This window comes from Dermacentor silvarum, unplaced genomic scaffold, assembly GCF_013339745.2.
Source record: "Dermacentor silvarum isolate Dsil-2018 unplaced genomic scaffold, BIME_Dsil_1.4 Seq821, whole genome shotgun sequence".
Lineage (NCBI taxonomy): Eukaryota > Metazoa > Arthropoda > Arachnida > Ixodida > Ixodidae > Dermacentor > Dermacentor silvarum.
Window position 1 is genome coordinate 30001 of NW_023606829.1, and position 12510 is coordinate 42510.

Genomic DNA, 12510 nt, shown 5'->3' on the forward strand with positions numbered 1-12510 from the left:
TACAATGTCATCCGCATACATCAGTCCTGGTAATGACTGTTTAATCCATTCTCCTTGCTTGAAATAGGAAAGGTTGAAGCCAAGTCCGCTCCTCTCTATTTTTTTCTCTAATCCTTGTAAATACAGCATAAACAACAGAGGTACGGTGGCTAGATGGGTAGGTGTGCCGACCAAGCGTAGTTCACCACTTCTCCGCATCATGACGCAGAAGTGGCGCTGCGGACAGTAGAATGGCTGAGCTGCGCGCAACGTCGGCTGCGCTGTGTAGACGAGCAGCGTGTTTGATAGTATCGCTGCCTCTGCTCTAGCTTTGAAGGACGCGTTATACAATGGCGTTTCAAGCAGAGTAAGCAAAGCCAGAATTGGGGAATTTGTTACTGTCGTCTACTCAGAAGACACGATATGCTGAAGTAAATTTTCTAGCTTGGCGATTGGTCACATATATTTATTGGTACAAATGCGGCGCTCCAGCCCATTGCATTAAATACGTAGATGCATTTTTTCCATGCATAAAACAAAACTGCAGTGGTTTTATACGGTATATGGAAACGTGTTTGCGTGATATTTAGTGAGTTCTAATGTTTCAATTTCGAGAAATCCAGCTATTGTGTTTATTGCTGCCTCGCAGTTGCGGTATTTAAATTGTTACTAGACGAATTGTGTTGGTAAGTGAATATGGTTCACTGTTTGGTTGCAATAAAATAAAGCAATACGTCTTGGGCTAGATTTATGAATATATTTAAAATACAAGAAACGCTCTCATAACTTGACGCACCAACATAAAGAGCCCAGCGCCAGCAAGGTCGCAACGTTGGTCCACCACATCATAGCATTATTCACAGCACACGCCTCCGCTTCAGGTGATTCCTCTTCTCCCTGTTGCTTTCACGCGACATGTTCTTGCCCTTGACAAGAAAGTAAAGGCGTGTAATTGAATAAAATTTCACAACATCGTTTGTGAGCTCTTTCTTGTGCCGCTCACAGCCGATCAAATTCGGAAGATTCAGCTGCAGAAAGAATGTAAAGTTGGCGATACTGTTGCTTCGTAACTCATTTAAACTGAAGCACAACTTGAAGGAGTCTTCGAGCGATGCTACCAGTTTTTTTTTTTTTTTTTGCTTCAAAAGGGAGCAACAGCCCTGACCTACTATACTCATTCTGTTGAATTCAGTAATGTCCCTGAGCAATCGGAGCACTTGGTTCTTTGCAGGAACTTCCTTGCTACATAGCCTGCTATATATAATATAAGCCTAGAGTCACTTTTCTTTTCCCTGTAGCAGCGCAGCGGTGCTGGATGTCGCAGGCGCTGAGCTCCTAATGTGCGGCTTGCAAATTTCCTATGTCGAGGAGCTCATTGACGTACGCTTTTCGGTGTACGGCTTGCTCATTAACGTCGCCGATACTGACCAAGCTACTGAGCAGCCCGGGCGAACATTTCCGCTGTGAGACAGCGGAACATTTTCGCTGTCTTTCTCACAAATTTATAGCTCGACTTGCAGTTCGGAGCGAAGCAGTAAGTCTCCTTGGTGGTCTTCTTTGGTGGAGCAATGCCGCCGCTAATCTCGCTGGTCATTTTTCCGACCTGGAACATTCCACATCGCTTAGGAACTTGCAAACAGTACGAGAGACGCGGAGCTCTTCACCTTTGAAACTGACACGAACAGACGACATACAAATATTAAAATACGGGCTTTATTTATTTATTTTTTTGCTCGCCGCCAGCCCGCTGTAGCAGACGACGCGCGCTGCGGAACCGTTCTACTGACCGCAGCGCTAATTTTGCGTCATGATGCGGAGAAGCGGTGAACTACGCTCCAGACGCGCCGGTCGGCACACCTACCCATACCGTAACAGAGGTGACCGAGGGCACCCCTGCCTAAGCCCCTGCTGTATATACACTTCGACCTATAGAATTCACTTCGACCGCTGCGCCGCCCCAGTATTTTTCCACGTCGGGCGACTCACTGCAAAGCACGGTGTAAGAAGCTGCAAAGCATGCGCCGCCCCAGCCGCTCGTCCCACTCGACCATATTCTAGTACACACTAACTAGAACTGTACCGCCGCCGTGTCGGCGCCGCGCCAGCCCGCTCCCTGAAGTTCCGTTTTCTGCTGTTATCGGGAAGCGCGCGTTGACCGGCGTGGGCCGTTTCGTGGCCTCGCTCGCTGTGTGCTTGCGCGCCGCGATGTTTCACGACTGGCACCGTTCGTGCATCGTGCTGTGGTTGCACCAATACTTCAAAAACAGGTCCGGCAAGGTTCTTCCGGTTCCCTAAAGACAACGGGTGAGTGTGTGTCCCTGTTTTCATTTGTGCAGAACCGGCGGCAATCTCTCTTCATCGTTAGATGACCTCGGAGGATCGGACGTTTTGGGGATTATGTTGTGTGTGTACGCGCCCACCGCAGGTAGAAACGTGACTCTAGCTTGTATTCGTTTATATTTTTTCGTATTGGTGCCGTTGATGAGGTGACAGCAGCCTCGATGTGAACGCTTTTCCGCCGCAGCTCCCAACGCGCATGAAAAGAAGCGAAGATGGACTGCCACCGTGCGGCGTCGTTCCGTGATCGGTGACTTCGGTCCAGCGTTTGGCGACGCAGCAGCTCGATTACGTGAGTGCATGGAGTACATCGTGGGAGACACCGTAGTGCCCCAAACCCATACGGCTGTGCTACAATTGACGATGTCGCCTCATCCTTCGCCGCGCGCGTAAGCTGGTGGCAAGTGTGCTGCTGCAAGTGTGATGTTATCGTTGTTTCGATCGAAGTAAGACGAAGTGCGCGGTGCATATGCGTGTTCGGCCTCGCACAGGTTGCCACAACTCTTCCTCGGGCCTAAAAGAAAAAGCAAGGTACGCGATTGTGTCGGGAAATTTATCTGAAGAACCAAAAGCAGGCCGCTGTTTTGTAGCGATGCCTTCCGCTGTATTCTTAGCGACTGATGCGGCCAGCTGATCCCGTTGATATCGCGGGCGGTGCGTAGCCCTGACCACTGCCGTACGTAGCGCGAAAAGTCATTAGCATGGGAAAAGACATCGCTATAAAACAGCACCCGAGTGCTCGCGAAGAAAGCGAACTGTTGTTTACCTCGTACTGACCTGATCCAGCGTTCCCTCCTGTCATATTATTTCTTACCATGCACTTACACAGAAATCGGTAGAACTCCACCTTTGGCAACTTCTCGGAGGTGTTTCCGTAACTGTTGGGATACCCAGATACCGATTTCACCCTCTTTCACCCTGTGTTGCAGTTCCTTAGCAAAAATTTTAATACAACTAATAGCCTGCCTATTAGGTTATTGACACTAATACAGTATATTAGTGTATTCGTCTAATAGGCATATTGGTGTGTATTACTCGAATAGGTCTATTAGTGTGTTACTTTATTAGATCTATTGGTGTGAAAGAAAATGTTGCAATGCACCAGATACAGAACGAAAAAGATCTGTAATTGCTAAAATTGCTAGAAGCATTTATTGGAGCAGTATGCATTTTTACAGATTCCTCTTTCGAGATTTTCGTCAGGTCAGCAATCTTCAATGCCAGAGCTTTTTGTTGACTTCGACCAGAGGACGTGCTCTTGGGGAAGCGATTTAAAAACACCTGGGCACAAAAATACACACATATTGGAACATTTGAAAGCAGGACTGCTTTCCAAAACCAAAACTGGGAGGCTACAGCAAGTGCAAAGCCGCACCCCTCGAGGTGTTGTTCTGTTACGTCATCCAGTAGCGGGAAGCCAGCGAGCTGCTACAGCGAGGAGTACAGCGCCGCAGCTCCCACTGCTGCCCAGTGCTGCTTTACATAAGCAGAATGTCGCCACAAAGGGCGCGGCTTTCCACTCGCTGCGGCCTCCCGCTCGCTGAGGCCTCCCAGTTTTGGTATTGGGTGCTCTGATAGCCGAAATTCGTCCTGCCACGGTTCTGTGGGTAATCGCATTTTTCCAGATCCAGGAAATGATATGGCTTGTTTGGAGAGCTTGCTTCAATTTCCCAATTACGATGAGCCTGATGGAACTAAATGTAAATTAATGAACTTCTTGTTAATTAGCGAATATTTACCATATATCAGCCGTCACCCTGTGGTCGCCACCACTGACGGCGTTGTCTCCGAAGGAACCATTCTTTTATTTAAAAAAAAAAGCTATTTTAAATAATACTTACTAGTCTACGTCGAAACACCCGGTATGACAGCGCATGCTGCTTAAGCCGATAGCAGACTGTGCTGTGCCTCTTGCGTCAATCTGGTAGAGTGCACAGACTGCTGCCTTGGAAACAGTCATGTGGTTTGCCACGGTGATCTCATATTCTCACTAACTCTACAGCCTTCAGTTTGCCGAGTTCACACTGTTTGATCACACTCTTTCCCATGTCTGTCACTGTACGTTGCTTTAGCTGATCCACGGTTGCATCACGGTTCCACTTGCAGTCTTGTCAACTTCATTTGATTCCCTATGTTTTCATCTGGGGTTTTATTAGATTACGTGAAGCGATGCAAGTACTGTGCTGTGTGTTCCAGGGTGAACAGCACAAAGAAAATGTCCATGCAGCCTGCAGTTCTTGGCGCTTTCTTCCATGCATAAATTATTTTAATGCTGCAGACTACATTTTGTCCTGTTTTCTTTTTAATTCTGAGGTGTACCTGCGCGTTAGCTACCAAAAGTGTTTGAAATGGCATAGTAGTAAAACTGAAAAATTAGCAAATAGTAAATCTGCAGAAATGTAAGGACACATTAGCTGTTATTTGGCAGGTATCATCGATGGTTTTAGTTTTGACATTATCACAGGGTTGCTGGGCTCTTGAGAATTGTTTCCTATGACTTCTTAGGGCATCACAGTAGGCATGCTTCTTAGAGCATCACTGCGTGCATAGTCAATACGCATTGCCTAGTCATCATCGCTGTATTGTTGTGGAGCAAACTTCTTGTGCTCAAGGTATCAACTGTGTTCAGGCACAGTAATAGATTGGTTAGGCTGTCTGATACGTGTATTTTAGTTTATACTGTACCATCAGTGACTGCTGGCGCTTCTTCAGTGCGATTGAAGCTTCGTGTAAATTCTCCACGGCAAGCAGAGACAGTGACAACAAATAAAGTCAGTCAGAGGGACAATTGGACTTTGGTTCACTGTTCTCGGCTATCAATAGGCAATATTGCATATTGCCCACTGACGCTGTCGGGGCATGACACCATGACTAGAATGGAGCATTCACCATTGGTGTTCTTTCAGGGTGTCATACTGCTAGGCGTTGCTGTTCCCGCGCCCGGCATGAACATGCTTTTCGGTGGGCGAGTGGCGGGGGCAGCGCCTCCCCATCTCTGGATGCAACCGCCAATTTTAGACCCGGAGCAGCTGACCGGCTGGCAACATCTATGTGATACCGGGACCGGCATCGCTATCTGTAATGAGCGCGCCCGATATAAGCTGCTGCCCACCGACTGCGTGCTGGGGCACTACACCGCGACTAGAATGGAGCATTCACCATTGGTGTTCTTTCAGGTTAGTTACCTCAAACGCTGTTTTTTTCCTAAAAACTTCGAATTGCTGCCTGTTTCTGGTGTCGTGCCCCTGCGACTTGTTAGACATGCTAGCAAGTAGAAAAAATTATGTTTGCTCTTGTCTCAGTCACTTGTTATTGATGCTTTCCGGTGTTATTGAGTCCAACCCTAGCCCCGATAATGATGCTGTTTTAGCTACTGTATTAGCAACCGTCCAAAGAATTGAATCCGGACAAGTAGACATTCGCAGCGAGCTTCAGGTTATGAATCAGTAGAGGGCGTCAGTCGACGTTGAACTACAGCTAAAAAAATAGAATCTCACTGTGACGACGCAGAAAACAGGCAACGCCGATCCAATTTACTTTTTTTGGCATCCCTGATGACCCTGCAGAGACATGGTCGACTTTCGAGAAAAATGTGATCGATTTCTGTTCTGAACATCTGGGTAATAACGTTGTATTATCCCAGATAGAGCATGCGCTTCGCCTTGGACGACATCAGCCAGATAAAATTAGGCCTATGGTTCACTGTTCGGGGCTATGAATAGACAATAGCGTGAATTTATGCAACTGTGTAAACTCTCTCTATTGTTTGCGTGGTATTCCTTTTTGATTGTGAGGCAGCTTACATGTGTACTTTAGAGAACGCCAGGATGCTACTTGAATTGTTTAAGAAATGCAAAAAAAAGTTGAATTTGTCCTACATTCGTCTGGCTAAATATGTAACACAGTGTGAACTGACTTCTGCTTGGCATCTGTTAGTCACACTTACCTGATTTATTTTAGTCGACGTTAGAAACTGTAAATGGGTTTTCTAAATTTATTGTCCATTCTTTGCCTTTTGCCACTGCTATGGACTTTAGTTAAAGTGGTAAATATTTGTTCAGTGCTTTCACTATGTTAGTTGTTACCCGAGGAAATACAGCCAGTCCCAAACTCGCAGTAGGTCCAGGGGCTGCAGGCCGTCCAAGGACCAGAAGCAACCACATGGTCGGAGCCGATCTGGGAGCCGCAGCTAGACGCAGCAGAAACCGCTACCGAAAGACTCTTGCCTTGGGCCGCATGGACAAAAACGCCCAACCAGCTTACCAGGAAGCTGACAATGGTGAGTTGGTCAGCCCAGTTTCCTTCTCTTTCTCCTCCCTTCCTTCACCTCTGTCCGCACCACAAACCCAAAACAAACTACCTCCCGCACAAATGATTCCACTCACCAAGGAACCCACACCCGCACTTAAGAGACCCCCTCATAATTTCTGCCTCAAACAAGAAGTGTTCGAAATGATAGCAGAAATGGTGATTGGGGGGGGGGAGGTCCTGAGAGCGGAGATGCAAAAAATGAAGGAAGAGATTATGGCCAATGTCAAGCACATGCTACAAAAGGTCATACAAGCCATGACTGAGATGAAGCAATTCATCAGTGCAACCTTCAGCCAGCAAAAGGACTCTCTCCCACATCACACTTAACACCACTCGAGGACCACGAAGGTCACACCCTTCTACCCGTCCAGCTCGTACACACCTGCCCTCAGCAGCGATGCGGTATAAACTAACCATGGCCAGCAAACATAAGAGACTTGCTGCTACACCCTTCTGAGTGTGACTGTGGAATTGTAGAGGGTACCCAAGGAAGAGGGACGTCATCACACTGTTCCTAGCCACACAGCATCTGACGTGATAGCACTAACAAGACGTACACTGCACTCCCACCCTCACTGGATACAACGCGTACGCAGGCAAACACGACACCACCAAACCACCACTAGCTGCCATACTTGTGTCCAAACAAATCACAGTGATCGAGCACATGCTCTACAGCTCCCATATTTCGCATGTGCTCTTAAAATTGTACCCAGGAATCGAGATCAAACCAGCTTGTTTTTACTTAGCATCTACAGTGCACCTAAATTGCGACTGGACGACTTTGAACATGTATTTTTTTTAGTGCCAGCAAACAAGCCAATAAATTGATTATTCTGGGGGATTTCAATGCATCTCACCCAGCCTGGGGTTACCAATCAAACTCCAAAAGGTCACCATCTAGCCCATGCCATAACCTTTCCATCAATTCATTCTGCTGATAGAACCTGACTCACCAACCAGAACGGGTAACAGCGTAAGCAGAGATACCTGCCCCGACCTAACAATGGTCAAGGGGTTGACTCAGTGCTCTGGTAACAACCCAATGGAGAACTTGGGCAGTGGTCACAGCATTCTAGCCACTCAAATTCAACTGGTGACCACATGAAGCCCAGAACATGCAATGAAAATAACGAACTGAGACGCTTTTCGACGCAACAGAACCAAGTCTGAACAACACATCATGCCCTCCTTACACAAGTGGACACAACAGCCGCAAGCAGATTTTAAAGCTGCCACCAAACAACTCACTGCGACAATGGAGACACCGGATGTGGACAGACATCTGTTCCACCTCTGGGAGGTGCAAAGAGGCCTGACCAAACGGAAGAGGCAGCAGTACAACCATAAGCTGAAAAATATAATTGCACGGATCACAGCCGAAGCAGAAGAATACGGCATCAGCCTCACTAATAATTGGCACAACCTCTGCTATCACTTTAACGGCACACTAAGTACATCGAAGACGTGGTCCCTCCTCACAGCACTACTCAACCCAACGCACAGAGTCAGAGGTCATAATTCTCTTTAGAAGAGGCACGCCACAGGGTTTGGTTGTCTCACCTACCCTGTTCAACATGGCCATGGCAAAGCTACCATCACTCCACGACAAACTTCCAAACGTGCTGCACGCCCTCTTTGCCGATGATGCGACAATCTGGGTGACCACAGGGGTGGACAGCGTCATTCAAGACGCTCTATAAGAAGCAGTAAACATAGTACAAGAGTCTGCCACAACCGGAGGACTCACCTGCGTAGCTGAGAAGTCCCTGCTTGTAATAAAAAAAAATGCAATAAGGCTGATATGCCACCAACCATCACATTGCATGTCCATGGCAACCTTATTCTGACGGTACACAGACTCCATTTACTACGGCTTCACATACAATACAACGGGAAGGCCACACATACCCTACACATACTGCGCCAACAAATTACCCAAGTAACGTACATGATAAAGCGCATTACGAACCGCCAACAAGAACTCCTAGAAAAAGATGTACTCCGTATCATGCTAGCCCTTATAATTAGCAGATTAACCTACCACCTCCTCTACCATAACCTGAATCGAACTGAGACGAACCAGAGTGACACCTTCCTCTGTACAGCAATAAAGGCAGCACTGGGACTACCGCAACATGCGTCCACACAGCTCCTACTACGACTCGGGGTACACAACGCCATCCAAGAACTAGTGGAAGGCCACTGTAACAGCTCTAATGAAAAACACCTCTAATGAAAAAGGCAGGGGTGTATCATTCTATCCTGTCTAGGATACCAAACACCAAGAAAGCCACAACACGAAGACCGCACACTTCTAGCGCTTAGCATTCGACAGAAAATTCACATGGCCTCATTTCCCCGGAATATGCACCCTGACCATCATAAAGGCTAGAGACAGACAAGAGCACAAGCCCTGGCTCGACTCTTTGGCAATGACACATCTGACACACCGGTCCTTTACATCGACGTGGCCTAGTACACACAAAGACGTGCCCTGTGTCTAGTCGTACTAGATAGCACAGACACTCTGAGAGCTTCTGACACGCTCAACACTGTGGACAGTGGCACGGTGGAAGAGGCTGCTATCGCCCTAGCCATCATACACGTTTCAACCATACTGGCACCGGATGGACCCATCACAGTGGTCACTGATGTACAACCCACGTGCAGGACTTTGGCACAAGGGATAGTGACACCCTACACACGCCCCATCCTTACATCATTACACCCCACAGCGTTACCCACGGTGCGTATCGTCTGTACACCTGGACATGCCCCTCTCCATTGTAATGAACGCACTAATGCGGTAGCGCGAGAGCTCACTAAGAGAGCTGTCCAACCCAGACAAGGCACCAACGGAACCACTGAACTGCAATGAAACTCTACAACATTACAGAGATAGCAGGAGACGCTTTCCCCCACGACACCAATCTCTTAACCGAGAAGATTCCGTCGCGTGGCGACAGCTACAAATCAATTCATTCCCGTGTCTCTTGTAAGTTTACCTCTTCCACCCCACACAATATCCCTTATTCCCCTACTGTTGAACAAAGCTCACAGTACATCATTGCACCTGGGAATGCTCACACCCTCCGGGTCACTCCTCTATTCTTTCACCTTCACCTCCCTCCTGGGAGATTCCGCTGACTAGCTTAGAGCCGCAAGAGCAGCGACGGCGAATACAACGGGCACGCGGGGCGGCGCGAGCCAATGGGACCCTGAACTAAGGGCTCCATCCTACGAGGTTGTCGCCCCACCTCATTAACAATAAATGTTTTCTCTCTCTCTCCGCAAGGGAACAAATAATGTAGCAAAGGCCTTTTTGGGTGCAGTGCTGAATGTCTTCAAAATAAGTGATCTCCATCAAATATTCAGCAATCCACTAAGGTTGCCATCATTTCATGTCTGCATAAGCTGATTTTTTGTATTGTGTTCACTGCTATGCGTCAGTGGTGTCGTGTATTTATTTATTTAAAAATATCTCCCACAACTGAGAGACAATTAATACGGAGTAAAAGTAGATGGAGAAGTATTTGTGACTATCTCAGCCTTGTGGTGAGGCACAAATGCTATTCGCCGCAGGACTGACCAACTGGTGGCAGCGCCGTCACCATGTTAGTGTGGATAGGCAGGTTGTCAACAGCATGCATTGTAAACAGTATGCAGTGGTCCTTTAGGAAAGGAAACACGTGAGTGCATTGCCTGTGCTCAGTGGAGGCTTCTAGAACGCCAGCATGAGGAATCGCATTCACTTGTGGCGTCATCTATTGGCATCCAGAATAACCAGACTAGTCTGATATGCAAGCGCCTGGTGGACTCCCTCCCACACTACACAGATGCGCAAGGGGCGGGGCCTGCAGCACAGTGTCTGCTGCTAGCAAACCGTGCTCGGTAGACAAGCGCACTGGAAACATGGAAGTGGCGACATACACCTGGGAGTTAATACGTACACCCAGTGTATTTTTGGCAGCATGCAGCTCGGCTTCCCACTTCCCTGCGTAGCGTGAATAAACCTTACCTGATTTGAAGTGATTTAGGAGAGTGGTGCACTCGGGTCAAACTGCAGCGGTGGTTATTAAACCTAAATAATGAATTGGGCTTAAATATTTGTATAATGGTGAGGCACAAATGCTATTGTGTATTGTGTAACTCTTGCCTAATTCTTTAATAAATTATTAGGCTTGACTAAACATATGGAGGTGTTTGTATAATTCATGAATCAATTGAGATTACTTAATTAGGTCGAACTAATCTCAGGTACCTAATTATTATGAATAGGTGCCATTGATTTAACGTTAGTCACTCTTGATGAGGCTATTAAATTTAATGTCAATTAACTTTAATTACCCTCATCAGTAATTTGCCTCAATAATTGTCATTACACATAAGTAGTGATATAATTAATCTCCGATAGGCTTCCTGACTCTTCATTAGTCTTAAGGAGTCTTCATCATCAGCCTATATTTATGTCCACTGCAGGACAAAGGCCTCTCCCTGCGTTCTCCTGTTACCCCTGTCTTGTGCTAGCTGATTGCAAGTTGTGTGATTGCAAGTAAAGTTAAACCTGGATGTAACGAAATTGACAAATTCCCGAAAAACTTCGTTATAAAGAGGATTTCGTTATATGCAGGTTCGGCACGAAAATTCGAAAAATAAACGTTTACCGTATTTACTCGATTCTAACGCGCCCTCAATTGTAACGTGCACCCGTTTTCGTCGAAGTACTCATCCTCGGAATGTCACCAGGTACCGGATGCGTGGACGCGTGTCGTTTCGCACAAGCGCGAGGCATCGGAAACGAAGAGCGAGCGTCACGATGGCGTCGTAGCATCGTATAGTGTTACAGTAGAACCTCACTGTTACGTTCCCGGGGGCTGCGTTTTCCCGGCTGTTACGTCGTTTTCGACTGGTCCCGGCACAGCTCCCATAGAACTCAATGCATTGGTAACCCCGCTGTTGCGTCGTAACTGTGGGAGCGTTCCCGCATCATACGTTGCGAACTGCCACCCCGCGCCGGCCCGAGCGGCCATTGTGACTTTTCATGTCGCTTGGCTTGGTGGCTTGACGATGGCATTGGCCGCCCAAAGTGCCGGGGGCGACAACTTTTTCGGTTTCTGCCAGCAAAAGTATGGCCCTTGAGATCCGTATTTGCTATATAAAGATGGTGTCCATGACGTGTTGTGGCCCTAAAATTGGTTTTGGCTCATAGATATTCCGTATATAATGGTACGGCCACGCTAGCGGCAAAAAAGCGAGGGGCAAGTTGCCGCGCGTCAGCGCCTTGCCGCGAGGCCACCGTGGCACGCGCGTCTCGCCGCGCAGCAGCGCGATAAGATCTCCCGCACTCTCCGAACGGGCGAGCAACACCGCGAGCGCTCGTTGTTTCATGCGAGAGACGACGATCGTCGATTGAAAACGCGGCGCGGACCGGCGGCGTTTCGATTGTGATGGCACCGTGACGTCACCCTCGTCGCTCTTGATTGGTTCTTCATCTCGCGGCACGCGGCATTTGCCGCAGAACCCATTTCGCGCGGCACGCCGCAAGGCCCCCAATTCCTGCCGCTTTTGCCGCGCGCGGCATGACGCGTTGCCGCGCGTTTCTGATGCACATTTTTGCCGCTAGCGTGGCCGTACCCTAAAGTACAAGGGTGATAACGCAGTTGCCGCGCGCCGTATGCTGTATGTGCGAGTAAAGACGTGCGAGGGGAGCCGACAACCGCGTCTAAATCTCGCGCGCGCAAGAAAAGCAGGGAGGAAGCGCGCCTTCTTCCGTTGCGCTCGAGGCACCGGCGAGGGAGCGAGGGGGGAGGGATAGCGGGGCAGCGCGCGGTCGCGTAGGCCGTATCTTGCAAGCGATCTGCGTTGGGGCAGAGTCTAGCA

General features: G+C 48.2%; 1 long non-coding RNA gene across 3 annotated transcripts; it reads left to right on the forward strand.

Annotated features, from left to right (window-relative positions):
* The first annotated feature begins 2004 nt into the window (after nucleotides 1–2004).
* On the forward strand, nucleotides 2005–6591 carry LOC119435674 (uncharacterized). Of its 3 annotated transcripts, none has more exons than XR_007464719.1 (4): nucleotides 2005–2283; nucleotides 2504–2847; nucleotides 5223–5492; nucleotides 6434–6591. It is a non-coding gene; the product is annotated as an uncharacterized LOC119435674 (long non-coding RNA). The 3 variants fall into 3 exon arrangements; XR_007464721.1 differs by having other exon boundaries at nucleotides 2504–2705; XR_007464720.1 differs by having other exon boundaries at nucleotides 2504–2608.
* Nucleotides 6592–12510: the final 5919 nt, after the last annotated feature.